The following is a 26,452-nucleotide window of genomic DNA, read 5'->3' on the forward strand; positions in this document are numbered from 1 at the left end:
GACGATAAACGCGGGTCAGTCTGACCCCGGTGACGAGGCCGGGAGCTCAGCGATATACGCGGGTCAGTCTGACCCCGGGGGACAAGGCCGGGAGCTCGGCGATAAACGCGGGTCATTCTGACCCCGTGGACGAGGGCCGGGAGCTCGGCAATATATGCGGGTCATTCTGACCCTGGGGACGGGGGCCGCGAGCTCGGCGATAAACACGGGTCAGTTTGACTCGGGGGACGAGGCCGAGGGCTCGCTCAAACTCGAGGGTCGAACAGACCCCAGGGCGACGGCGAGGGCTCTGTGGAAAGACGCGAGTCGTTTTAACCCGAGGACGACGTGCTTGACTGATTCATACGTACATGCATGCATGCATACGTATACACTGGTCGTGGTCATTTTGTGACCCTTAGACCGCGATACACACAAATACATAAACACTCGAACGTGGGTCTTTTTGACCCAGAAGGCAACAGGAGAGTTAAGTAGAAGTATAGATGCTAGGATATAGAAATACTTTGGTAAAAGTAGAAGTATCAACTCAAGCTTTTTACTTAAGTAAAAGTATAAAAGTACTGGGTTTCAAAACTACTTAAAAGTAAAACAGTAAAAGTAATGTAAGGGGAATTTCTTTTTCCCATTTAGTACGATTTCTTAAGCCGCGTCTCAGGGGCCTATAGTGCACTACCCCACCTCCCCCCAAAACAATCATTTTTCTCAAGGCCATAATGTTGTATTAAAATGGTATATTGAAAAATGTGGGATGCACTAGGCTACCTATTTCAGCTGCATATATATGTTCATTGAAAATGATCACATTTTATTACAATGCAAAACATTAAAGTACCATATGTGTACTACTGAGCATTAACATGCATTTCATGGAGCGGAAGACATGATAATAACTAGTTGCCTATAAGTATTGTAATATGTATGTTGAAAAAAGTCCATACCAGCCATACCTCACGGCAAAAAAAAAAAGTCATAGGCGCGTTGGTTCCTTTTTAAACTCCCCGCTATGGAGCGCATCTGTAAACCTATCAGCTGTATAGACATCCTATTTACCCCAAACAGACAGTCGCTGAAGAAACTCGCGCGACCGGGGAACCGCCGGCAGAGAGGAGCAGAGAGACGGAAGTATCGGGGCTCTCAAGTCTCACGCATTGAACGTGACTGTCCCTCCCGGCACAACAGATATTCGGCGGCGCGTATTTCTCATCGCGCGTTCTCCGAGACGGACATATTTGCAATCGGCTTCTCTGCTGTCCTTGCTTGAGAGTGACGTGATTGTAACGGTTGATTCATGTCATGTTCAGGTGCATCGCGTAAAAAAACAATAGGGTGTCGGAAAGGTATATACTTCTCTTCCAACCACAATCAAATTCACTCTATTCGGATGGCGCGATTTATCTGGCTAACCGGAATGAAAAACAAACCAAAATGAAATAGTAACGAGGCTATTTTTTTAAAAGTAGGGAGTAGAAAGTACAGATATTTGCGTGAAAAAGTAAGGAGTAGAAGTAAAAAGTAGTCTGGAAAAAAATACTCCAGTAAAATATAGACACTCAAAATTCCTACTTAAGTAAAGTAACGAAGTATTTGTACTTCGTTACTTGACACCTCTGCCTGTAATCTGCATTTACTCATTTGTATGTTCTTAATCGACGTTTCACACTGAACAGTGTTGAAAACTAGATTTTCTTAAAGAATTCATTTTTTTTAATATTTTCCATCTTAGAACATCGGAACTTAAATATTGTATGATATGTTCATGAATACCTGAAGCTTTCGTCACTATACTGTCGGTAAGTTGCATTTACTCGTTTTTATACTGTTAAACGACGTTTTAGACTGAACAGAGTTGAAAACTTGATTTTCTTAAAGGATTCATTTTTTTATATTTTCCATCAAGAAAGCCTCTTAGAACATCGGAACTTCAAATTATATGATATGTTCATGAATACCTGAAGCTTTCATCACTATACTGCCCGTGAGCTGCAGTAACTAATTTGTATGCTCTTAAACGACATTTCAGACTGAACAGAGTTGAAAACAAGATTTTCTAAAAGAATTCTTTTAAAAAACAAATTCCATCAAGAAAGTGTCTTAGGACATCGGAACTTCAAATTGTATGATATGTTCATGAATACCTGAAGCTTTCATCACTATACTGCCCGTGAGCTGCAGTAACTAAGTTTTATGCTCTTAAACGACGTTTCAGACTGAACAGAGTTGAAAACTAGATTTTCTAAAAGAATTCTTTTTTTAAAAAATATTTTCCATCAAGAAAGTGTTTCAGAACATCGGAACATCAAATTGTGTAATATGTTCATGAAACCTGAAGCTTTCATCACTATACTGCCCGTAAGGTGCAGTTACCCATTTTTATGCTCTTAAACGACGTTTCAGACTGAACAGAGTTGAAAACTGAATTTTCTTAAATAACTATTTTATTTTAATTTTCCATCAAGAAAGTGTCTCAGCACATCGGAATTACGAATTGTTGATATTTTCCTGAATACCTGAAGCTTTAATGCTGCCCCTAAGCTGCAGTTACCCATTTTTATGCTCTTAAATGACGTTTCAGACTGAACAGAGTTGAAAACTGAATTTTCTTAAAGAACTATTTTATTTTAATTTTCCATCAAGAAAGTGTCTCAGCACATCGGAATTACGAATTGTTGATATTTTCCTGAATACCTGAAGCTTTAATGCTGCCCCTAAGCTGCAGTTACCCATTTTTATGCTCTTAAACGACGTTTCAGAGTTGAAAACTTGATTTTCTTAAAGAATTAATTTTTCTATATTTTCCATCAAGAAAGCCTCTGAGAACATCAGAAATTCAAATTATATGATATGTTCATGAATACCTGAAGCTTTCATCACTATACTTCCCGTGAGCTGCAGTAACAAATTTGTATGCTCTTAAACGACATTTCAGACTGAACAGAGTTGAAAACAAGATTTTCTAAAAGAATTCTTTTAAAAAAAAAATTCCATCAAGAAAGTGTCTTAGGACATCGGAACTTCAAATTGTATGATATGTTCATGAATACCTGAAGCTTTCATCACTATACTGTCGGTAAGTTGCATTTACTCGTTTTTATACTGTTAAACGACGTTTTAGACTGAACAGAGTTGAAAACTAGATTTTCTAAAAGAATTCTTTTTTTTAAAAATATTTTCCATCAAGAAAGTGTTTCAGAACATCGGAACATCAAATTGTGTAATATGTTCATGAAACCTGAAGCTTTCATCACTATACTGCCCGTAAGGTGCAGTTACCCATTTTTATGCTCTTAAACGACGTTTCAGACTGAACAGAGTTGAAAACTGAATTTTCTTAAAGAACTATTTTATTTTAATTTTCCATCAAGAAAGTGTCTCAGCACATCGGAATTACGAATTGTTGATATTTTCCTGAATACCTGAAGCTTTAATGCTGCCCCTAAGCTGCAGTTACCCATTTTTATGCTCTTAAATGACGTTTCAGACTGAACAGAGTTGAAAACTGAATTTTCTTAAAGAACTATTTTATTTTAATTTTCCATCAAGAAAGTGTCTCAGCACATCGGAATTACGAATTGTTGATATTTTCCTGAATACCTGAAGCTTTAATGCTGCCCCTAAGCTGCAGTTACCCATTTTTATGCTCTTAAATGACGTTTCAGACTGAACAGAGTTGAAAACTGAATTTTCTTAAAGAACTATTTTATTTTAATTTTCCATCAAGAAAGTGTCTCAGCACATCGGAATTACGAATTGTTGATATTTTCCTGAATACCTGAAGCTTTAATGCTGCCCCTAAGCTGCAGTTACCCATTTTTATGCTCTTAAACGACGTTTCAGAGTTAAAAACTTGATTTTCTTAAAGAATTAATTTTTCTATATTTTCCATCAAGAAGGCCTCTGAGAACATCAGAAATTCAAATTATATGATATGTTCATGAATACCTGAAGCTTTCATCACTATACTTCCCGTAAGCTGCATTTACTCATTTTTATGCTCTTAAACGACGATTCAGACTGAACAGAGTTGAAAACAAGATTTTCTAAAAGAATTCTTTTAAAAAAAAATTTCCATCAAGAAAGTGTCTCAGAACATCTGAACTTCAAATTGTATGATATGTTTATGAATAAGTGAAGCTTTCATCACTATACTGCCCGTGATTTGCAGTAACTTATTTTTATGCTCTTAAACGACGTTTCAGACTGAACAGAGTTGAAAACTAGATTTTCTTAAAGAATTCATTTTTTTTTATATTTTCCATCAAGAAAGTTTCCCAGAAAATCGGAACACCCTCGGAATCTCGCAACGCCGACGTCGACGGACGGGATGTACGTGACGCTGGACGCGCGTCCGTGGTGTTACGTGTGCGGGCGCGCGCGCCAGAACCGCAGCTTGCAGTTCTACCGGAGAACGAAAGAGCTCGCGGGGGAACTCGAACGCTACGTCGGTTGTCTGCGTTTCGAACCGTGATCCTGTGGCGGACACATTTGTGCGCGTGTGTGTTTGTGTGTGTGTGTGTGTGTGTGTGTGTGTGTGTGTGTTTGTGTTTGTTTGTGTGTGTGTGTGTGCGTGTGTGTGTGTGTGTGTGTGTGTGTGTTTGTGTGTGTGTGTGTGTGTGTGTTCTGTGTCGTTGCTTGTAACACTGGTGATGACTAAATAAATGTAAGAAAAAAACAATACAATGCAACTGTCTTGTCATGTCTTTATTTGTATCATTTATTTATTTTTTACATTTAGCATACGGGATGACTTGTAATACAACGTAAAACTCGGGTCGTTTCGACCCGTGGACGAGGCCGAGGGCTCACGGGTCATTCTGACCCCGGGGACGACGGCGAGGCCGGGCGCTCGGCTATAAACGAGGGTCATTCAGACCCCGGGGACAGGGGCCTTGAAATCGACGACAAACGCGGGTCATTCTGACTCGGGAAGCCAAACCCCTTTTAACGTGAATCCACACCCTATTAACTTCAAGCCACACCCCTTTCACGTAAAGTCACACCCCTTTAATGTGATGCCAGACTCCATTAATATGAAGCCAGACCCCGTTAAAGTAAAGCCACACCCTTGTTAACGTGAAGCTATATTGTGAAGCCACATGACATTAACTTGAAGCCAAACCCCGTGAATGGGAAGCCACACCCCATTAATGTGAAGCCACACACAGTTAACATGAAGCCAAATCCATTTAATGTGAAGCAACGCCCCCTTGACGTGAAGCTACACTCCATTAGTGTGAATGCTAACCCTGTGAATGTAAAGCCACACCCCTTCAACGTGTTGCCACACCTCTTTAATATGAAGCCAAACCCTTTCATGGTGAAGCCACACCCCATTAACGTGAAGCCGCATCCATTTAACGTCAAGGCACACCGTGTTAAACTGAAGCCACACCCCGTTAACGTGAAGCTACACCCGATTAACGTTAAGCAACACTCCTTTGACATGAAGGCACACCCCATTAACGTGAATCCAAACCCCGTTAATGTGAAGCCACGCACCGTTAACGTGACGCCACATCCATTTAACGTGAACCTACACCCCGTTGACGTGAAGCCACACCCCAGTAACGTAAATCCACAACCTGTTAATGTAAAGCCACACCACTTTAACGTGTTGCCACACCCCGTTAATGTAAAGCTTCACCAAATTAATGTGAAGCCACACCCAGTTAACCTGAAGCTATACCCCTTCAATGTGATGCCACACCCAGGTAATGTGAAGCCACACCCCTTCAGCGTGAACTCACAACCCAATCACATGAAGCCACATCCATTTAACATGAAGCCACACTCCTTTAATTGAAAGCACACCACGTTAACGTGAAGGCACACCCTGTTAATGTGAAGCCACACCCCTTCAACGTGAAGCCAAAACCCATTAATGTGAAGGCATACCTCATTAAATTGAAGCCACAGTCCGTTTACCTGAAGCCACACACCGTTAACATGAAGCCACCCCTGTTAATGTGAAGTCACAAACAAGTAATGTGAAGCCACGCCCAGTAAATTTAACGCCCCACCGCGATTTCTTGAAACATACCCAGTTAATGTGATGCCACACCCAATTAACGTAAAGCCACTCCCCTATTAATGTAAAGCCACATCCTGTTAACGTGAAGCCACACCCATTTAATATGAAGCCACACCTCAATAACTTGAAGTCACAACCCGTCCACGTAAAGTCACACCCCTTTAATGTGATGGCAGACTCCTTTAATTTCGAGCCACACCATTGTTAACATGATGCTTTTTTGTAATGCCATACAACATTAATTTGAAGCCACACCCCTTCAACTTTAAGCCTATCTCCATTAACATAAAGACACACCCCAGTAAAGTGATGCCACACCCCAATAATGTGAAGCCACCCCTGTTAACTGAAGTCAGACACAAGTAATGTGAAGCCACAACCATTTAATGTGAAGCCACAACCATTTAATGTGAAGCCACACCCAGTTAAAGTGAAGCCACATCCTTGTTAACATGAAGCCTTATTGTGAAGCCACACCCATTTCACACCCTGTTAACCTGAAGCCACGTTAACATGAAGCCACACCCCATTTATGTGAAACCACACAGTGTTATTGTGAAGCCACACCCACTTCACACCCATTTAATGTGATAAAGGAATCCTTTAATTTGATGCCACACCCCATTAATGTGAATCCACACCCCGTTAACGTTAGGCCATACTCCTTTAACGTGAAGCCACACACATTTAATGTGAAGACACACCCCTAAAGTAAAGTCACACCTCTTTAATTTGATGCCAGACCCCTTTAATTTGAAGCCACGCCCCGGTAAAGTGAAGCCACATCCTTGTTAACATGAAGCCTTATTGTGAAGCCACATCTATTTTACACCCTGTTAACCTGAAGCCACACGCCATTAACATAAAGCCACACCCGATTAATGTGAAGCCAGGCCCAGTTAACAATAGACCACACCCCTTTAACGCTAAGCCACGCCCCCATTAACGTTAAGCCACACCCAATTAACGTTAATCCATACCCCGAACGTGAAACCACACACCGTTAACATGAAGCCAGACCACATTAACGTGAATCCATACCCCGTCAACGTGAAGCCACACACAGTTAATGTGAAGCCACACCCCTTTTACATGGAGTCATGTGAAGCCAGTTCCCTTTAATTTGAAGCCACACCCCTTTAATGTGAAGCCACACCCGTTAATTTGAAGCCTCACCCTGTTAATGTTAAGCCACACCCGGTTATTGTGAAGCCACACCCTCTTCACGTAAAGTCACACCCATTTAATGTGATGCAAGAATCCTTTGATTTGATGCCACAACCCATTAATGTAAAGCCACACCCCATTAACGTTAGGCAATAGCCATATAACGTGAAGCCACCCCATTAACGTAAAGCCACACCCAGTTAATGTAAAGCCACAGCCATCCAACGTGAAGCCACACCCCGTTAATGTTAAGCCACACCCCTTTTACGTAAAGTCATGTGATGCCACTTTCCTTTAATTTGAAACCACACCCCTCGAAGTGAAGCCACATCCTTGTTAACATGAAGCTGTATTGTGAAGCCACACCCATTTAATGCCCTGTTACCCTGTAGCCACACCCCGTTAACGTAAAGCCACACGCCTTCAGCATGAAGCCACAAGCCATTCTCTTGAAGCCACATCCATTTATTGTGAAGCCACACCCCTTCAATGTGAAGGCACACCACGTTAACGTGAAGCCACACCCATTTAATGTCTAGCCACACCCCTTCAACGTGAAGCCAAAACCCATTAATGTGAAAGCCACACCCCATTAACCTGAAGCCACACACCGTTAACATGAAGCCACCCCTGTTAACATGAAGTCACAAACAAGTAATGTGAAGCCACGCCCAGTAATTGTAACGCCCCACCCCAATATCGTGAAACCACACCCCGTTAATGTGAAGCCACATCCGTTAAAGTAAAGCCACACACATTTAATGCGAAGACACACCCCTTTCACTAAAAGCCACACCCCTTTAATTTGATGCCAAACCTCTTTCATTTAAAGCCACACACCATTAAAGTGAAGCCACACTCCTTAACATAAAGCCACACCCAATTAATGTGAAGCCACGCCCCACAATAGGCCATACTGCTTTAACATGAAGCCACACCCCATTAACGTGAAGCCACACCCGATTAATGTTAATCCATACCCACGTGAAACCACACTGTGTTAACGTAAAGCATATTTTCATGAATACCTGATGCTTTTATCACTATACTGCCTGAAAGCTTTATTTCCTCATTGTTATGCCCGTAAACGATGTTTAAGGCTGAACAGAGTTGAAAACTTGATTTTCTTTGAAGAATTCATTTTTTTCCATTTTCGATCAAAAACGACTCCCCCGTTGAGCGACCCGTGTCAAGATATGAAATGTGAAAGCTTCGCACACAAGTCACACAAAGCCTCGCCGGCCTCCGAATGATCACAGGACACAGACAGTTGTAGTATATTGTTTTATTTTGTATAGTTATAACCCCCAGTGTTACAAGCAATAGCGCACACACACACAATTTCATGTAATTCCACATCCTCCCCTTGTCCTCGGATCAAGGTGTGTCTTTTGGTCCTACAAGCTAGCGGATGGTACCGTTTGAATCGCAACGGCCATATTAGTGGGAGGCAGCAATCTCGAGTGCCTCCGACCTTCTTTTAAAGCTACACTAGCCGAAGAAGCAAAAAAAAATAAAAAATGGCCGATTTAGAAAAGTGACTTCCCAAGGTCCAAAGAGCTCGTGGACGGGACCGTTGAACCGTGACGGCCGTGTTAGTGGGAGGCAGAAAACTCGAGTCCTTCCGACTTTCTGTAAAAGCTGCACGAGCCGAAGAAGCGAAAACAAAATGGCCGATTTAGAAGAGTGACTTCCCGAGGTCCTGCGAGCTCGTGGACGGGACCGTTGGAACCGCGACGGCCATGTTAGTGGGAGGCAGAAAACTTGAGTCCTTCCGACTTTTTGTGAAAGCTACACTAGCCGAAGAAGCAAAAAAACAAAATTGCCGATTTAGAAAAGTGACTTCCCGAGGTCCAAAGAGCTCGTGGACGGGACAGTTGGAACCGCGACGGCCGTGTTAGTGGGAGGCAGAAAACTCAAGTCATTCCGACTATCTGTAAAAGCTACACGAGCCGAAGAAGCGAAAACAAAATGGCCGATTTCAAAAACTGCCTTCCCGAGGTCCCGCGAGCACGGCGACGGGGTCGTCGGAACCGCGACGGCCGTATCAGTGGGAGCACGGCAAACTCGAGTGCTTCCGACTTTCTGTGAAAGCTACACTAGCCGAAGAAGAAAAAACAAAATGGCCGATTTAGAAAAGTGACTTCCCAGGGTCCCGTGAGCTCGGGGACGGGATCGTCGGAACCGCGACGGCCGTATTAGTGGGAGCGCGGCAAACTCGAGTGCTTCCGACTTTTCGCGAAAGCTGCAGGAGCCGAAGAAGCGAAAACAAAATGGCCGATTTAGAAAAGTGCCTTCCCGAGGACCCGGGATCGTCGGAACCGCGACAGCCGTGTTAGTGGGAGCGCGGCAAACTCGAGTGCTTCCGACTTTTTGCGAAAGCTACACGAGCCGAAGAAGCGAAAACAAAATGGCCGATTTCAAAAACTGCCTTCCCGAGGTCGCGCGAGATCGGCGACGGGGTCGTCGGAACCGCGACGGCCGTATCAGTGGGAGCACGGCAAACTCGAGTGCTTCCGACTTTCTGCGAAAGCTACACGAGCCGAAGAAGAAAAAACAAAATGGCCGATTTAGAAAAGTGCCTTCCCGAGGTCGCGCGAGGTCGCGCGAGCTCAGCGACGGGACCGTCGGAACCGCGATGGCCGTATTAGTGGGAGCGCGGCAAACTCGAGTGCTTCCGACTTTTTGTGAAAGCTGCAGGAGCCGAAGAAGCGAAAACAAAATGGCCGATTTAGAAAAGTGCCTTCCCGAGGTCCCTCGAGCTCGGCGCCGGGATCGTCGGAACCGCAACGGCCGTATCAGTGGGAGCGCGGCAAACTCGAGTGCTTCCGACTTTTCGCGAAAGCTGCACGAGCCGAAGAAGCGAAAACAAAATGGCCGATTTAGAAAAGTGCCTTCCCGAGGTCCTGCGGGCTCGAGGATAGGACCATCGGAACTGTTGGAAAGGGCCGTATTAGTCGGGTTGCAGCAAACTTTCAATTCTCCCCGAACTGATTCAGAGAAGTGCCTTCCCAAGGTCCTTCGTGCTCGGGGGTGCTACAGTTGGAACCGCTTTGCCGTTGTCCTTGGGTCGAAATTACCTTTGATTATCACCAGGCCCCTGCCGTTGTCCTTGGGTCAAAATGACCCTTGATTATCACCAAGCCCCTGCCGTTGTCCTTGGGTCAAAATGACCCTTGATTATCACCAAGCCCCTGCCGTTGTCCTTGGGTCAAAATGACCCTTTAGTATCACCGTGCCCCTGCCGTTGTCCTCGGGTCGAAATGACCCTCGTGTATCATCAACACTCCGCCGTTCTCCTTGGGTCTAAATGACCCTTGTGTGTCACCGAGCCCCTGCAGTTGTCCTTGGGTCAAAATGACCCGAGTGCATTATCAACACTCTGCTGTTTGCAAGTGGTGTGAGCGCCCACGCATCGAAGGCTCCAGATGAAAGGACATTGGACAGTTTGACCCGCAGGACACGGGGTGTGTACGGATCGGTGAGGCCACACGAGGGTTAATTTTCCATCAAGAAATTGTTTGAGAACATCGGAACTACAAATTGTATGACGTTTTCATGAATACCTGAAGCTTTCATCACTATACTGCCCGTAAGCTGCATTTACTCATTTTTATGCTCTAAAACGACGTTTCAGACCGAACAGAGTTGAAAACTAGATTTTCATAAGGAATTCTTTTTTTTACTTTTCCATCAAGAAAGTGTCTCAGAACATCGGAACTATAAATTGTATGACGTTTTCATGAATACCTGAAGCTTTTCACCCGTAAGCTGCATTTACTCATTTTTATGCTCTAAAACGACGTTTCAGACTGAGCAGAGTTGAAAACTAGATTTTCATAAGGAATTCTATTTTTTTTTAACTTTTCCATCAAGAAAGTGTCTTAGAACATCGGAACTACAAATTTTATGACGTTTTCATGAATACCTGAAGCTTTCATCACTATACTGCCCGTAAGATGCATTTACTCATTTTTATGCTCTTAAACGACGTTTCAGACCGAACAGAGTTGAAAACTAGATTTTCATAAGGAATTCTTTTTTTTTAACTTTTCCATCAAGAAAGTGTCTTAGAACATCGGAACTATAAATTGTATGACGTTTTCATGAATACCTGAAGCTTTCATCACTATTCTGCCCGTCAGCCGCATTTACTCATTTTTATGCTCTTAAACGACGTTTAAGACCAAACCGAGTTGAAGACTAGCTTTTCATAAGGAATTCTTTTTTTTTTTTTTACTTTTCCATCAAGAAAGTGTCTTGGAACATCGGAACTATAAATTGTATGACGTTTTCATGAATACCTGAGGCTTCATCACTATACTGCCCGTAAGCTGCATTTACTCATTTTTATGCTCTAAAACGACGTTTCAGACCGAACAGAGTTGAAAACTAGATTTTCATAAGGAATTCTTTTTTTTAACTTTTCCATCAAGAAAGTGTCTCAGAACATCGGAACTATAAATTGTATGACGTTTTCATGAATATCTGAAGCTTTCATCATTGCCCGTAAGCTGCATTTACTCATTTTTATTCTCTAAAACTACGTTTCAGACCGAACAGAGTTGAAAACTAGATTTTCATAAGTAATTCTTTTTTTTAACCCTCGTGTTGTCCTCACTCATTCCTCGCACACCCCAAGTCCTACGGGGTCAATCTGTCTTTGCTAAAGAGCCTTCGATCAGCGCGAGCACACCAACGAAGCCGACCGAGCGATTACGCAGATGTGAATAAATTGTGTATAAATACAGCGTATAAGTACACCCCTTTCATAGTGTCCTTATTCGCACATAATAACTTGTGACACCTCATTTCAATTTGAATCAATTCAGGTTATTTTGAATAGCTCAGAATAACAAAACCACATTATTATTTTCGATTTTTTTTGTAAACGCCTCAGAGGGCTTTACAATCTGGACACGTACGAAATGACGTCACGCGTCTTGGCTAAAGAGCCTTCGATCAGCGCGAGCGCACCAACGAAGCTGACCGCGGGATTACGCAGATGTGAATAAATTGTGTATAAATGCAGCGTATAAGTACACCCCTTTCATAGTGTCCTTATTCGCACGTAATAACTTGTGACACCTCATTTCTATTTGAATCAATTCAGTTTATTTTGAATAGCTCAGAGTAACAAATACACATTATTATTATTATTTTCTTTTTTTTGTAAACGCCTCAGAGGGCTTTACAATCTGGACACGTACGAAATGACGTCACGCGTCTTGGCTAAAGAGCCTTCGATCAGCGCGAGCGCACCAACGAAGCTGACCGCGGGATTACGCAGATGTGAATAAATTGTTTATAAATACACCGTATAAGTACACCCCTTTCATAGTGTCCTTATTCGCACATCATAACTTGTGACACCTCATTTCAATTTGAATCAATTCTGGTTATTTTGAATAGCTTAGAATAACAAATACACATTATTATTATTATTTTCTGTTTTTTTTTGTAAACGCCTCAGAGGGCTTTACAATCTGGACACGTACGAAATGACGTCACGCGTCTTGGCTAAAGAGCCTTCGATCAGCGCGAGCGCACCAACGAAGCTGACCGCGGGATTACGCAGATGTGAATAAATTGTGTATAAATACTGCGTATAAGTACACCCCTTTCATAGTGTCCTTATTCGCACATAATAACTTGTGACACCTCATTTCAATTTGAATCAATTCAGGTTATCTTGAATAGCTCAGAATAACAAATACACACTATTATTATTATTTTCTTTTTTTTTTATAAACACCTCAGAGGGCTTTATAATCTGGACATGTACGAAATGACGTCACGCGTCTTGGCTAATGAGCCTTCGATCAGCGCGAGCGCACCAACGAAGCCGACTGCTGGATTACGCAGATGTGAATAAATTGTGTATAAATGCAGCGTATAAGTACACCCCTTTCATAGTGTCCTTATTCGCACATAATAACTTGTGACACCTCATTTCAATTTGAATCAATTCATTTTATTTTGAATAGCTCAGAATAACAAATACACATCATTATTTTCTTTTTTTGTAAACGCCTTAGACGGCTTTACAATCTGGACACGTACGAAATGACGTCACGCGTCTTGGCTAAAGAGCCTTCGATCAGCGCGAGCGCACCAACGAAGCCGACTGCTGGATTACGCAGATGTGAATAAATTGTGTATAAATACAGCGTATAAGTACACCCCTTTCGTAGAACGAGAAGCGCGGGGCATGTCCAACGGCTGGAACGCGATCCCGTCCAGGCCGATCGAATGTGCTCTGGCCGCGACCGTGCCGGCCTGGGACGATTCCGCTCCCGCTCGAGAAGCCAGGCGACGGGTGATGTTTCTGCAGAGGGCGGACCAAGCGCCGCCGCCGCTGTTGAGAGCGTGGAGAGTCGCGTCCGACAGCCTCGATCGAGAGAGGGACCGCGACCGGCACCGGGACCGGGACCGGGCCTTTGACGATTCCGCGTTTGCCCGAGGGGCGGGCCGCCGCCGCCGCGACCGAATCCGAACGTCGGTTCGCCCGTTTGGCTGGCGAGCCAGGCTCCGTTTGTGCGCGTGTGTGTTTGTGTTTGTGTTTGTGTGTGTGCGTGTGTGTGTGTGTGTGTGTGTGTGTGTGTGCGTGTGTGTGCGTGTGTGTGTGTGTGTGTGTGTGTGTGTGTGTGTGTGCGTGTGTGTGTGTGTGTGTGTGTGTGTGTGTGTGTGTGTGTTTGTTCTGTGTCGTTGCTTGTAACACTGGTGATGACAAAATAAATGTAAGAAAAAAACAATACAATGCAACTGTCTTGTCATGTCTTTATTTGTATCATTTATTCATTTATTTTTTACATTTAGCATACGGGATGACTTGTAATACAACGTAAAACTCGGGTCGTTTCGACCCGAGGACGAGGCCGAGGGCTCACGGGTCATTCTGACCCCGGGGACTACGGCGAGGCCGGGAGCTCGGCTATAAACAAGGGTCATTCTGACCCCGGGGGACGGGGGCCGAGAGCTCGACGATAAACGCGGGTCAGTCTGACCCCGGTGACGAGGCCGGGAGCTCAGCGATATACGCGGGTCAGTCTGACCCCGGGGGACAAGGCCGGGAGCTCGGCAATATATGCGGGTCATTCTGACCCTGGGGACGGGGGCCGCGAGCTCGGCGATAAACACGGGTCAGTTTGACTCGGGGGACGAGGCCGAGGGCTCGCTCAAACTCGAGGGTCGAACAGACCCCAGGGCGACGGCGAGGGCTCGGTGGAAAGACGCGAGTCGTTTTAACCCGAGGACGACGTGCTTGACTGATTCATACGTACATGCATGCATGCATACGTATACACTGGTCGTGGTCATTTTGTGACCCTTAGACCGCGATACACACAAATACATAAACACTCGAACGTGGGTCTTTTTGACCCAGAAGGCAACAGGAGAGTTAAGTAGAAGTATAGATGCTAGGATATAGAAATACTTTGGTAAAAGTAGAAGTATCAACTCAAGCTTTTTACTTAAGTAAAAGTATAAAAGTACTGGGTTTCAAAACTACTTAAAAGTAAAACAGTAAAAGTAATGTAAGGGGAATTTCTTTTTCCCATTCAGTACGATTTCTTAAGCCGCGTCTCAGGGGCCTATAGTGCACTAACCCACCTCCCCCCAAAACAATCATTTTTCTCAAGGCCATAATGTTGTATTAAAATGGTATATTGAAAAATGTGGGATGCACTAGGCTACCTATTTCAGCTGCATATATATGTCCATTGAAAATGATCACATTTTATTACAATGCAAAACATTAAAGTACCATATGTGTACTACTGAGCATTAACATGCATTTCATGGAGCGGAAGACATGATAATAACTAGTTGCCTATAAGTATTGTAATATGTATGTTGAAAAAAGTCCATACCAGCCATACCTCACGGCAAAAAAAAAAAGTCATAGGCGCGTTGGTTCCTTTTTAAACTCCCCGCTATGGAGCGCATCTGTAAACCTATCAGCTGTATAGACATCCTATTTACCCCAAACAGACAGTCGCTGAAGAAACTCGCGCGACCGGGGAACCGCCGGCAGAGAGGAGCAGAGAGACGGAAGTATCGGGGCTCTCAAGTCTCACGCATTGAACGTGACTGTCCCTCCCGGCACAACAGATATTCGGCGGCGCGTATTTCTCATCGCGCGTTCTCCGAGACGGACATATTTGCAATCGGCTTCTCTGCTGTCCTTGCTTGAGAGTGACGTGATTGTAACGGTTGATTCATGTCATGTTCAGGTGCATCGCGTAAAAAAACAATAGGGTGTCGGAAAGGTATATACTTCTCTTCCAACCACAATCAAATTCACTCTATTCGGATGGCGCGATTTATCTGGCTAACCGGAATGAAAAACAAACCAAAATGAAATAGTAACGAGGCTATTTTTTTAAAAGTAGGGAGTAGAAAGTACAGATATTTGCGTGAAAAAGTAAGGAGTAGAAGTAAAAAGTAGTCTGGAAAAAAATACTCCAGTAAAATATAGACACTCAAAATTCCTACTTAAGTAAAGTAACGAAGTATTTGTACTTCGTTACTTGACACCTCTGCCTGTAATCTGCATTTACTCATTTGTATGTTCTTAATCGACGTTTCACACTGAACAGTGTTGAAAACTAGATTTTCTTAAAGAATTCATTTTTTTTTTATATTTTCCATCTTAGAACATCGGAACTTAAATATTGTATGATATGTTCATGAATACCTGAAGCTTTCGTCACTATACTGTCGGTAAGTTGCATTTACTCGTTTTTATACTGTTAAACGACGTTTTAGACTGAACAGAGTTGAAAACTTGATTTTCTTAAAGGATTCATTTTTTTATATTTTCCATCAAGAAAGCCTCTTAGAACATCGGAACTTCAAATTATATGATATGTTCATGAATACCTGAAGCTTTCATCACTATACTGCCCGTGAGCTGCAGTAACTAATTTGTATGCTCTTAAACGACATTTCAGACTGAACAGAGTTGAAAACAAGATTTTCTAAAAGAATTCTTTTAAAAAACAAATTCCATCAAGAAAGTGTCTTAGGACATCGGAACTTCAAATTGTATGATATGTTCATGAATACCTGAAGCTTTCATCACTATACTGCCCGTGAGCTGCAGTAACTAAGTTTTATGCTCTTAAACGACGTTTCAGACTGAACAGAGTTGAAAACTAGATTTTCTAAAAGAATTCTTTTTTTAAAAAATATTTTCCATCAAGAAAGTGTTTCAGAACATCGGAACATCAAATTGTGTAATATGTTCATGAAACCTGAAGCTTTCATCACTATACTGCCCGTAAGGTGCAGTTACCCATTTTTATGCTCTTAAACGACGTTTCAGACTGAACAGAGTTGAAAACTGAATTTTCTTAAATAACTATTTTATTTTAATTTTCCATCAAGAAAGTGTCTCAGCACATCGGAATTACGAATTGTTGATATTTTCCTGAATACCTGAAGCTTTAATGCTGCCCCTAAGCTGCAGTTACCCATTTTTATGCTCTTAAATGACGTTTCAGACTGAACAGAGTTGAAAACTGAATTTTCTTAAAGAACTATTTTATTTTAATTTTCCATCAAGAAAGTGTCTCAGCACATCGGAATTACGAATTGTTGATATTTTCCTGAATACCTGAAGCTTTAATGCTGCCCCTAAGCTGCAGTTACCCATTTTTATGCTCTTAAACGACGTTTCAGAGTTGAAAACTTGATTTTCTTAAAGAATTAATTTTTCTATATTTTCCATCAAGAAAGCCTCTGAGAACATCAGAAATTCAAATTATATGATATGTTCATGAATACCTGAAGCTTTCATCACTATACTTCCCGTGAGCTGCAGTAACAAATTTGTATGCTCTTAAACGACATTTCAGACTGAACAGAGTTGAAAACAAGATTTTCTAAAAGAATTCTTTTAAAAAAAAAATTCCATCAAGAAAGTGTCTTAGGACATCGGAACTTCAAATTGTATGATATGTTCATGAATACCTGAAGCTTTCATCACTATACTGTCGGTAAGTTGCATTTACTCGTTTTTATACTGTTAAACGACGTTTTAGACTGAACAGAGTTGAAAACTAGATTTTCTAAAAGAATTCTTTTTTTAAAAAATATTTTCCATCAAGAAAGTGTTTCAGAACATCGGAACATCAAATTGTGTAATATGTTCATGAAACCTGAAGCTTTCATCACTATACTGCCCGTAAGGTGCAGTTACCCATTTGTATGCTCTTAAACGACGTTTCAGACTGAACAGAGTTGAAAACTGAATTTTCTTAAATAACTATTTTATTTTAATTTTCCATCAAGAAAGTGTCTCAGCACATCGGAATTACGAATTGTTGATATTTTCCTGAATACCTGAAGCTTTAATGCTGCCCCTAAGCTGCAGTTACCCATTTTTATGCTCTTAAATGACGTTTCAGACTGAACAGAGTTGAAAACTGAATTTTCTTAAAGAACTATTTTATTTTAATTTTCCATCAAGAAAGTGTCTCAGCACATCGGAATTACGAATTGTTGATATTTTCCTGAATACCTGAAGCTTTAATGCTGCCCCTAAGCTGCAGTTACCCATTTTTATGCTCTTAAACGACGTTTCAGAGTTAAAAACTTGATTTTCTTAAAGAATAAATTTTTCTATATTTTCCATCAAGAAGGCCTCTGAGAACATCAGAAATTCAAATTATATGATATGTTCATGAATACCTGAAGCTTTCATCACTATACTTCCCGTAAGCTGCATTTACTCTTTTTTATGCTCTTAAACGACGATTCAGACTGAACAGAGTTGAAAACAAGATTTTCTAAAAGAATTCTTTTAAAAAAAAATTTCCATCAAGAAAGTGTCTCAGAACATCTGAACTTCAAATTGTATGATATGTTCATGAATAAGTGAAGCTTTCATCACTATACTGCCCGTGATTTGCAGTAACTTATTTTTATGCTCTTAAACGACGTTTCAGACTGAACAGAGTTGAAAACTAGATTTTCTTAAAGAATTCATTTTTTTTTATATTTTCCATCAAGAAAGTTTCCCAGAAAATCGGAACACCCTCGGAATCTCGCAACGCCGACGTCGACGGACGGGATGTACGTGACGCTGGACGCGCGTCCGTGGTGTTACGTGTGCGGGCGCGCGCGCCAGAACCGCAGCTTGCAGTTCTACCGGAGAACGAAAGAGCTCGCGGGGGAACTCGAACGCTACGTCGGTTGTCTGCGTTTCGAACCGTGATCCTGTGGCGGACACATTTGTGCGCGTGTGTGTTTGTGTGTGTGTGTGTGTGTGTGTGTGTGTGTGTGTGTGTGTGTGTGTGTGTGTGTTTGTGTTTGTTTGTGTGTGTGTGTGTGCGTGTGTGTGTGTGTGTGTGTGTGTGTGTGTGTTTGTGTGTGTGTGTGTGTGTGTGTTCTGTGTCGTTGCTTGTAACACTGGTGATGACTAAATAAATGTAAGAAAAAAACAATACAATGCAACTGTCTTGTCATGTCTTTATTTGTATCATTTATTTATTTTTTACATTTAGCATACGGGATGACTTGTAATACAACGTAAAACTCGGGTCGTTTCGACCCGTGGACGAGGCCGAGGGCTCACGGGTCATTCTGACCCCGGGGACGACGGCGAGGCCGGGCGCTCGGCTATAAACGAGGGTCATTCAGACCCCGGGGACAGGGGCCTTGAAATCGACGACAAACGCGGGTCATTCTGACTCGGGAAGCCAAACCCCTTTTAACGTGAATCCACACCCTATTAACTTCAAGCCACACCCCTTTCACGTAAAGTCACACCCCTTTAATGTGATGCCAGACTCCATTAATATGAAGCCAGACCCCGTTAAAGTAAAGCCACACCCTTGTTAACGTGAAGCTATATTGTGAAGCCACATGACATTAACTTGAAGCCAAACCCTGTGAATGGGAAGCCACACCCCATTAATGTGAAGCCACACACAGTTAACATGAAGCCAAATCCATTTAATGTGAAGCAACGCCCCCTTGACGTGAAGCCACACTCCATTAGTGTGAATGCTAACCCTGTGAATGTAAAGCCACACCCCTTCAACGTGTTGCCACACCTCTTTAATATGAAGCCAAACCCTTTCATGGTGAAGCCACACCCCATTAACGTGAAGCCGCATCCATTTAACGTCAAGGCACACCGTGTTAAACTGAAGCCACACCCCGTTAACGTGAAGCTACACCCGATTAACGTTAAGCAACACTCCTTTGACATGAAGGCACACCCCATTAACGTGAATCCAAACCCCGTTAATGTGAAGCCACGCACCGTTAACGTGACGCCACATCCATTTAACGTGAACCTACACCCCGTTGACGTGAAGCCACACCCCAGTAACGTAAATCCACAACCTGTTAATGTAAAGCCACACCACTTTAACGTGTTGCCACACCCCGTTAATGTAAAGCTTCACCAAATTAATGTGAAGCCACACCCAGTTAACCTGAAGCTATACCCCTTCAATGTGATGCCACACCCAGGTAATGTGAAGCCACACCCCTTCAGCGTGAACTCACAACCCAATCACATGAAGCCACATCCATTTAACATGAAGCCACACTCCTTTAATTGAAAGCACACCACCTTAACGTGAAGGCACACCCTGTTAATGTGAAGCCACACCCCTTCAACGTGAAGCCAAAACCCATTAATGTGAAGGCATACCTCATTAAATTGAAGCCACAGTCCGTTTACCTGAAGCCACACACCGTTAACATGAAGCCACCCCTGTTAATGTGAAGTCACAAACAAGTAATGTGAAGCCACGCCCAGTAAATTTAACGCCCCACCGCGATTTCTTGAAACATACCCAGTTAATGTGATGCCACACCCAATTAACGTAAAGCCACTCCCCTATTAATGTAAAGCCACATCCTGTTAACGTGAAGCCACACCCATTTAATATGAAGCCACACCTCAATAACTTGAAGTCACAACCCGTCCACGTAAAGTCACACCCCTTTAATGTGATGGCAGACTCCTTTAATTTCGAGCCACACCATTGTTAACATGATGCTTTTTGTAATGCCATACAACATTAATTTGAAGCCACACCCCTTCAACTTTAAGCCTATCTCCATTAACATAAAGACACACCCCAGTAAAGTGATGCCACACCCCAATAATGTGAAGCCACCCCTGTTAACTGAAGTCAGACACAAGTAATGTGAAGCCACAACCATTTAATGTGAAGCCACAACCATTTAATGTGAAGCCACACCCAGTTAAAGTGAAGCCACATCCTTGTTAACATGAAGCCTTATTGTGAAGCCACACCCATTTCACACCCTGTTAACCTGAAGCCACGTTAACATGAAGCCACACCCCATTTATGTGAAACCACACAGTGTTATTGTGAAGCCACACCCACTTCACACCCATTTAATGTGATAAAGGAATCCTTTAATTTGATGCCACACCCCATTAATGTGAATCCACACCCCGTTAACGTTAGGCCATACTCCTTTAACGTGAAGCCACACACATTTAATGTGAAGACACACCCCTAAAGTAAAGTCACACCTCTTTAATTTGATGCCAGACCCCTTTAATTTGAAGCCACGCCCCGGTAAAGTGAAGCCACATCCTTGTTAACATGAAGCCTTATTGTGAAGCCACATCTATTTTACACCCTGTTAACCTGAAGCCACACGCCATTAACATAAAGCCACACCCGATTAATGTGAAGCCAGGCCCAGTTAACAATAGACCACACCCCTTTAACGCTAAGCCACGCCCCCATTAACGTTAAGCCACACCCAATTAACGTTAATCCATACCCCGAACGTGAAACCACACACCGTTAACATGAAGCCAGACCACATTAACGTGAATCCATACCCCGTCAACGTGAAGCCACACACAGTTAATGTGAAGCCACACCCCTTTTACATGGAGTCATGTGAAGCCAGTTCCCTTTAATTTGAAGCCACACCCCTTTAATGTGAAGCCACACCCGTTAATTTGAAGCCTCACCCTGTTAATGTTAAGCCACACCCGGTTATTGTGAAGCCACACCCTCTTCACGTAAAGTCACACCCATTTAATGTGATGCAAGAATCCTTTGATTTGATGCCACAACCCATTAATGTAAAGCCACACCCCATTAACGTTAGGCAATAGCCATATAACGTGAAGCCACCCCATTAACGTAAAGCCACACCCAGTTAATGTAAAGCCACAGCCATCCAACGTGAAGCCACACCCCGTTAATGTTAAGCCACACCCCTTTTACGTAAAGTCATGTGATGCCACTTTCCTTTAATTTGAAACCACACCCCTCGAAGTGAAGCCACATCCTTGTTAACATGAAGCTGTATTGTGAAGCCACACCCATTTAATGCCCTGTTACCCTGTAGCCACACCCCGTTAACGTAAAGCCACACGCCTTCAGCATGAAGCCACAAGCCATTCTCTTGAAGCCACATCCATTTATTGTGAAGCCACACCCCTTCAATGTGAAGGCACACCACGTTAACGTGAAGCCACACCCATTTAATGTCTAGCCACACCCCTTCAACGTGAAGCCAAAACCCATTAATGTGAAAGCCACACCCCATTAACCTGAAGCCACACACCGTTAACATGAAGCCACCCCTGTTAACATGAAGTCACAAACAAGTAATGTGAAGCCACGCCCAGTAATTGTAACGCCCCACCCCAATATCGTGAAACCACACCCCGTTAATGTGAAGCCACATCCGTTAAAGTAAAGCCACACACATTTAATGCGAAGACACACCCCTTTCACTAAAAGCCACACCCCTTTAATTTGATGCCAAACCTCTTTCATTTAAAGCCACACACCATTAAAGTGAAGCCACACTCCTTAACATAAAGCCACACCCAATTAATGTGAAGCCACGCCCCACAATAGGCCATACTGCTTTAACATGAAGCCACACCCCATTAACGTGAAGCCACACCCGATTAATGTTAATCCATACCCACGTGAAACCACACTGTGTTAACGTAAAGCATATTTTCATGAATACCTGATGCTTTTATCACTATACTGCCTGAAAGCTTTATTTCCTCATTGTTATGCCCGTAAACGATGTTTAAGGCTGAACAGAGTTGAAAACTTGATTTTCTTTGAAGAATTCATTTTTTTCCATTTTCGATCAAAAACGACTCCCCCGTTGAGCGACCCGTGTCAAGATATGAAATGTGAAAGCTTCGCACACAAGTCACACAAAGCCTCGCCGGCCTCCGAATGATCACAGGACACAGACAGTTGTAGTATATTGTTTTATTTTGTATAGTTATAACCCCCAGTGTTACAAGCAATAGCGCACACACACACAATTTCATGTAATTCCACATCCTCCCCTTGTCCTCGGATCAAGGTGTGTCTTTTGGTCCTACAAGCTAGCGGATGGTACCGTTTGAATCGCAACGGCCATATTAGTGGGAGGCAGCAATCTCGAGTGCCTCCGACCTTCTTTTAAAGCTACACTAGCCGAAGAAGCAAAAAAAAATAAAAAATGGCCGATTTAGAAAAGTGACTTCCCAAGGTCCAAAGAGCTCGTGGACGGGACCGTTGAACCGTGACGGCCGTGTTAGTGGGAGGCAGAAAACTCGAGTCCTTCCGACTTTCTGTAAAAGCTGCACGAGCCGAAGAAGCGAAAACAAAATGGCCGATTTAGAAGAGTGACTTCCCGAGGTCCTGCGAGCTCGTGGACGGGACCGTTGGAACCGCGACGGCCATGTTAGTGGGAGGCAGAAAACTTGAGTCCTTCCGACTTTTTGTGAAAGCTACACTAGCCGAAGAAGCAAAAAAACAAAATTGCCGATTTAGAAAAGTGACTTCCCGAGGTCCAAAGAGCTCGTGGACGGGACAGTTGGAACCGCGACGGCCGTGTTAGTGGGAGGCAGAAAACTCAAGTCATTCCGACTATCTGTAAAAGCTACACGAGCCGAAGAAGCGAAAACAAAATGGCCGATTTCAAAAACTGCCTTCCCGAGGTCCCGCGAGCACGGCGACGGGGTCGTCGGAACCGCGACGGCCGTATCAGTGGGAGCACGGCAAACTCGAGTGCTTCCGACTTTCTGTGAAAGCTACACTAGCCGAAGAAGAAAAAACAAAATGGCCGATTTAGAAAAGTGACTTCCCAGGGTCCCGTGAGCTCGGGGACGGGATCGTCGGAACCGCGACGGCCGTATTAGTGGGAGCGCGGCAAACTCGAGTGCTTCCGACTTTTCGCGAAAGCTGCAGGAGCCGAAGAAGCGAAAACAAAATGGCCGATTTAGAAAAGTGCCTTCCCGAGGACCCGGGATCGTCGGAACCGCGACAGCCGTGTTAGTGGGAGCGCGGCAAACTCGAGTGCTTCCGACTTTTTGCGAAAGCTACACGAGCCGAAGAAGCGAAAACAAAATGGCCGATTTCAAAAACTGCCTTCCCGAGGTCGCGCGAGATCGGCGACGGGGTCGTCGGAACCGCGACGGCCGTATCAGTGGGAGCACGGCAAACTCGAGTGCTTCCGACTTTCTGCGAAAGCTACACGAGCCGAAGAAGAAAAAACAAAATGGCCGATTTAGAAAAGTGCCTTCCCGAGGTCGCGCGAGGTCGCGCGAGCTCAGCGACGGGACCGTCGGAACCGCGATGGCCGTATTAGTGGGAGCGCGGCAAACTCGAGTGCTTCCGACTTTTTGTGAAAGCTGCAGGAGCCGAAGAAGCGAAAACAAAATGGCCGATTTAGAAAAGTGCCTTCCCGAGGTCCCTCGAGCTCGGCGCCGGGATCGTCGGAACCGCAACGGCCGTATCAGTGGGAGCGCGGCAAACTCGAGTGCTTCCGACTTTTCGCGAAAGCTGCACGAGCCGAAGAAGCGAAAACAAAATGGCCGATTTAGAAAAGTGCCTTCCCGAGGTCCTGCGGGCTCGAGGATAGGACCATCGGAACTGTTGGAAAGGGCCGTATTAGTCGGGTTGCAGCAAACTTTCAATTCTCCCCGAACTGATTCAGAGAAGTGCCTTCCCAAGGTCCTTCGTGCTCGGGGGTGCTACAGTTGGAACCGCTTTGCCGTTGTCCTTGGGTCGAAATTACCTTTGATTATCACCAGGCCCCTGCCGTTGTCCTTGGGTCAAAATGACCCTTGATTATCACCAAGCCCCTGCCGTTGTCCTTGGGTCAAAATGACCCTTGATTATCACCAAGCCCCTGCCGTTGTCCTTGGGTCAAAATGACCCTTTAGTATCACCGTGCCCCTGCCGTTGTCCTCGGGTCGAAATGACCCTCGTGTATCATCAACACTCCGCCGTTCTCCTTGGGTCTAAATGACCCTTGTGTGTCACCGAGCCCCTGCAGTTGTCCTTGGGTCAAAATGACCCGAGTGCATTATCAACACTCTGCTGTTTGCAAGTGGTGTGAGCGCCCACGCATCGAAGGCTCCAGATGAAAGGACATTGGACAGTTTGACCCGCAGGACACGGGGTGTGTACGGATCGGTGAGGCCACACGAGGGTTAATTTTCCATCAAGAAATTGTTTGAGAACATCGGAACTCATTTTTATGCTCTTAAACGACGTTTCAGACCGAACAGAGTTGAAAACTAGATTTTCATAAGGAATTCTTTTTTTTAACTTTTCCATCAAGAAAGTGTCTTAGAACATCGGAACTATAAATTGTATGACGTTTTCATGAATACCTGAAGCTTTCATCACTATACTGCCCGTCAGCCGCATTTACTCATTTTTATGCTCTTAAACGACGTTTAAGACCAAACCGAGTTGAAGACTAGCTTTTCATAAGGAATTCTTTTTTTTTTTTTAACTTTTCCATCAAGAAAGTGTCTTAGAACATCGGAACTATAAATTGTATGACGTTTTCATGAATACCTGAGGCTTCATCACTATACTGCCCGTAAGCTGCATTTACTCATTTTTATGCTCTAAAACGACGTTTCAGACCGAACAGAGTTGAAAACTAGATTTTCATAAGGAATTCTTTTTTTTAACTTTTCCATCAAGAAAGTGTCTCAGAACATCGGAACTATAAATTGTATGACGTTTTCATGAATATCTGAAGCTTTCATCATTGCCCGTAAGCTGCATTTACTCATTTTTATTCTCTAAAACTACGTTTCAGACCGAACAGAGTTGAAAACTAGATTTTCATAAGTAATTCTTTTTTTTAACCCTCGTGTTGTCCTCACTCATTCCTCGCACACCCCAAGTCCTACGGGGTCAATCTGTCTTTGCTAAAGAGCCTTCGATCAGCGCGAGCACACCAACGAAGCCGACCGAGCGATTACGCAAATGTGAATAAATTGTGTATAAATACAGCGTATAAGTACACCCCTTTCATAGTGTCCTTATTCGCACATAATAACTTGTGACACCTCATTTCAATTTGAATCAATTCAGGTTATTTTGAATAGCTCAGAATAACAAAACCACATTATTATTTTCAATTTTTTTTGTAAACGCCTCAGAGGGCTTTACAATCTGGACACGTACGAAATGACGTCACGCGTCTTGGCTAAAGAGCCTTCGATCAGCGCGAGCGCACCAACGAAGCCGACCGCGGGATTACGCAGATGTGAATAAATTGTGTATAAATGCAGCGTATAAGTACACCCCTTTCATAGTGTCCTTATTCGCACGTAATAACTTGTGACACCTCATTTCTATTTGAATCAATTCAGTTTATTTTGAATAGCTCAGAGTAACAAATACACATTATTATTATTATTTTCTTTTTTTTGTAAACGCCTCAGAGGGCTTTACAATCTGGACACGTACGAAATGACGTCACGCGTCTTGGCTAAAGAGCCTTCGATCAGCGCGAGCGCACCAACGAAGCCGACCGCGGGATTACGCAGATGTGAATAAATTGTGTATAAATACAGCGTATAAGTACACCCCTTTCATAGTGTCCTTATTCGCACATAATAACTTGTGACACCTCATTTCAATTTGAATCAATTCAGGTTATTTTGAATAGCTCAGAATAACAAATACACATTATTATTTTCTTTTTTTTTAGTAAACGCCTCAGAGGGCTTTACAATCTGGACACGTACGAAATGACGTCACGCGTCTTGGCTAAAGAGCCTTCGATCAGCGCGAGCGCACCAACGAAGCTGACCGCGGGATTACGCAGATGTGAATAAATTGTTTATAAATACACCGTATAAGTACACCCCTTTCATAGTGTCCTTATTCGCACATCATAACTTGTGACACCTCATTTCAATTTGAATCAATTCTGGTTATTTTGAATAGCTTAGAATAACAAATACAC

Source organism: Clinocottus analis, unplaced genomic scaffold (assembly GCF_023055335.1).
Source record: "Clinocottus analis isolate CAN_PGR_092001 unplaced genomic scaffold, fCliAna1.0.p SCAF_11, whole genome shotgun sequence".
NCBI classification, from domain to species: domain Eukaryota; kingdom Metazoa; phylum Chordata; class Actinopteri; order Perciformes; family Cottidae; genus Clinocottus; species Clinocottus analis.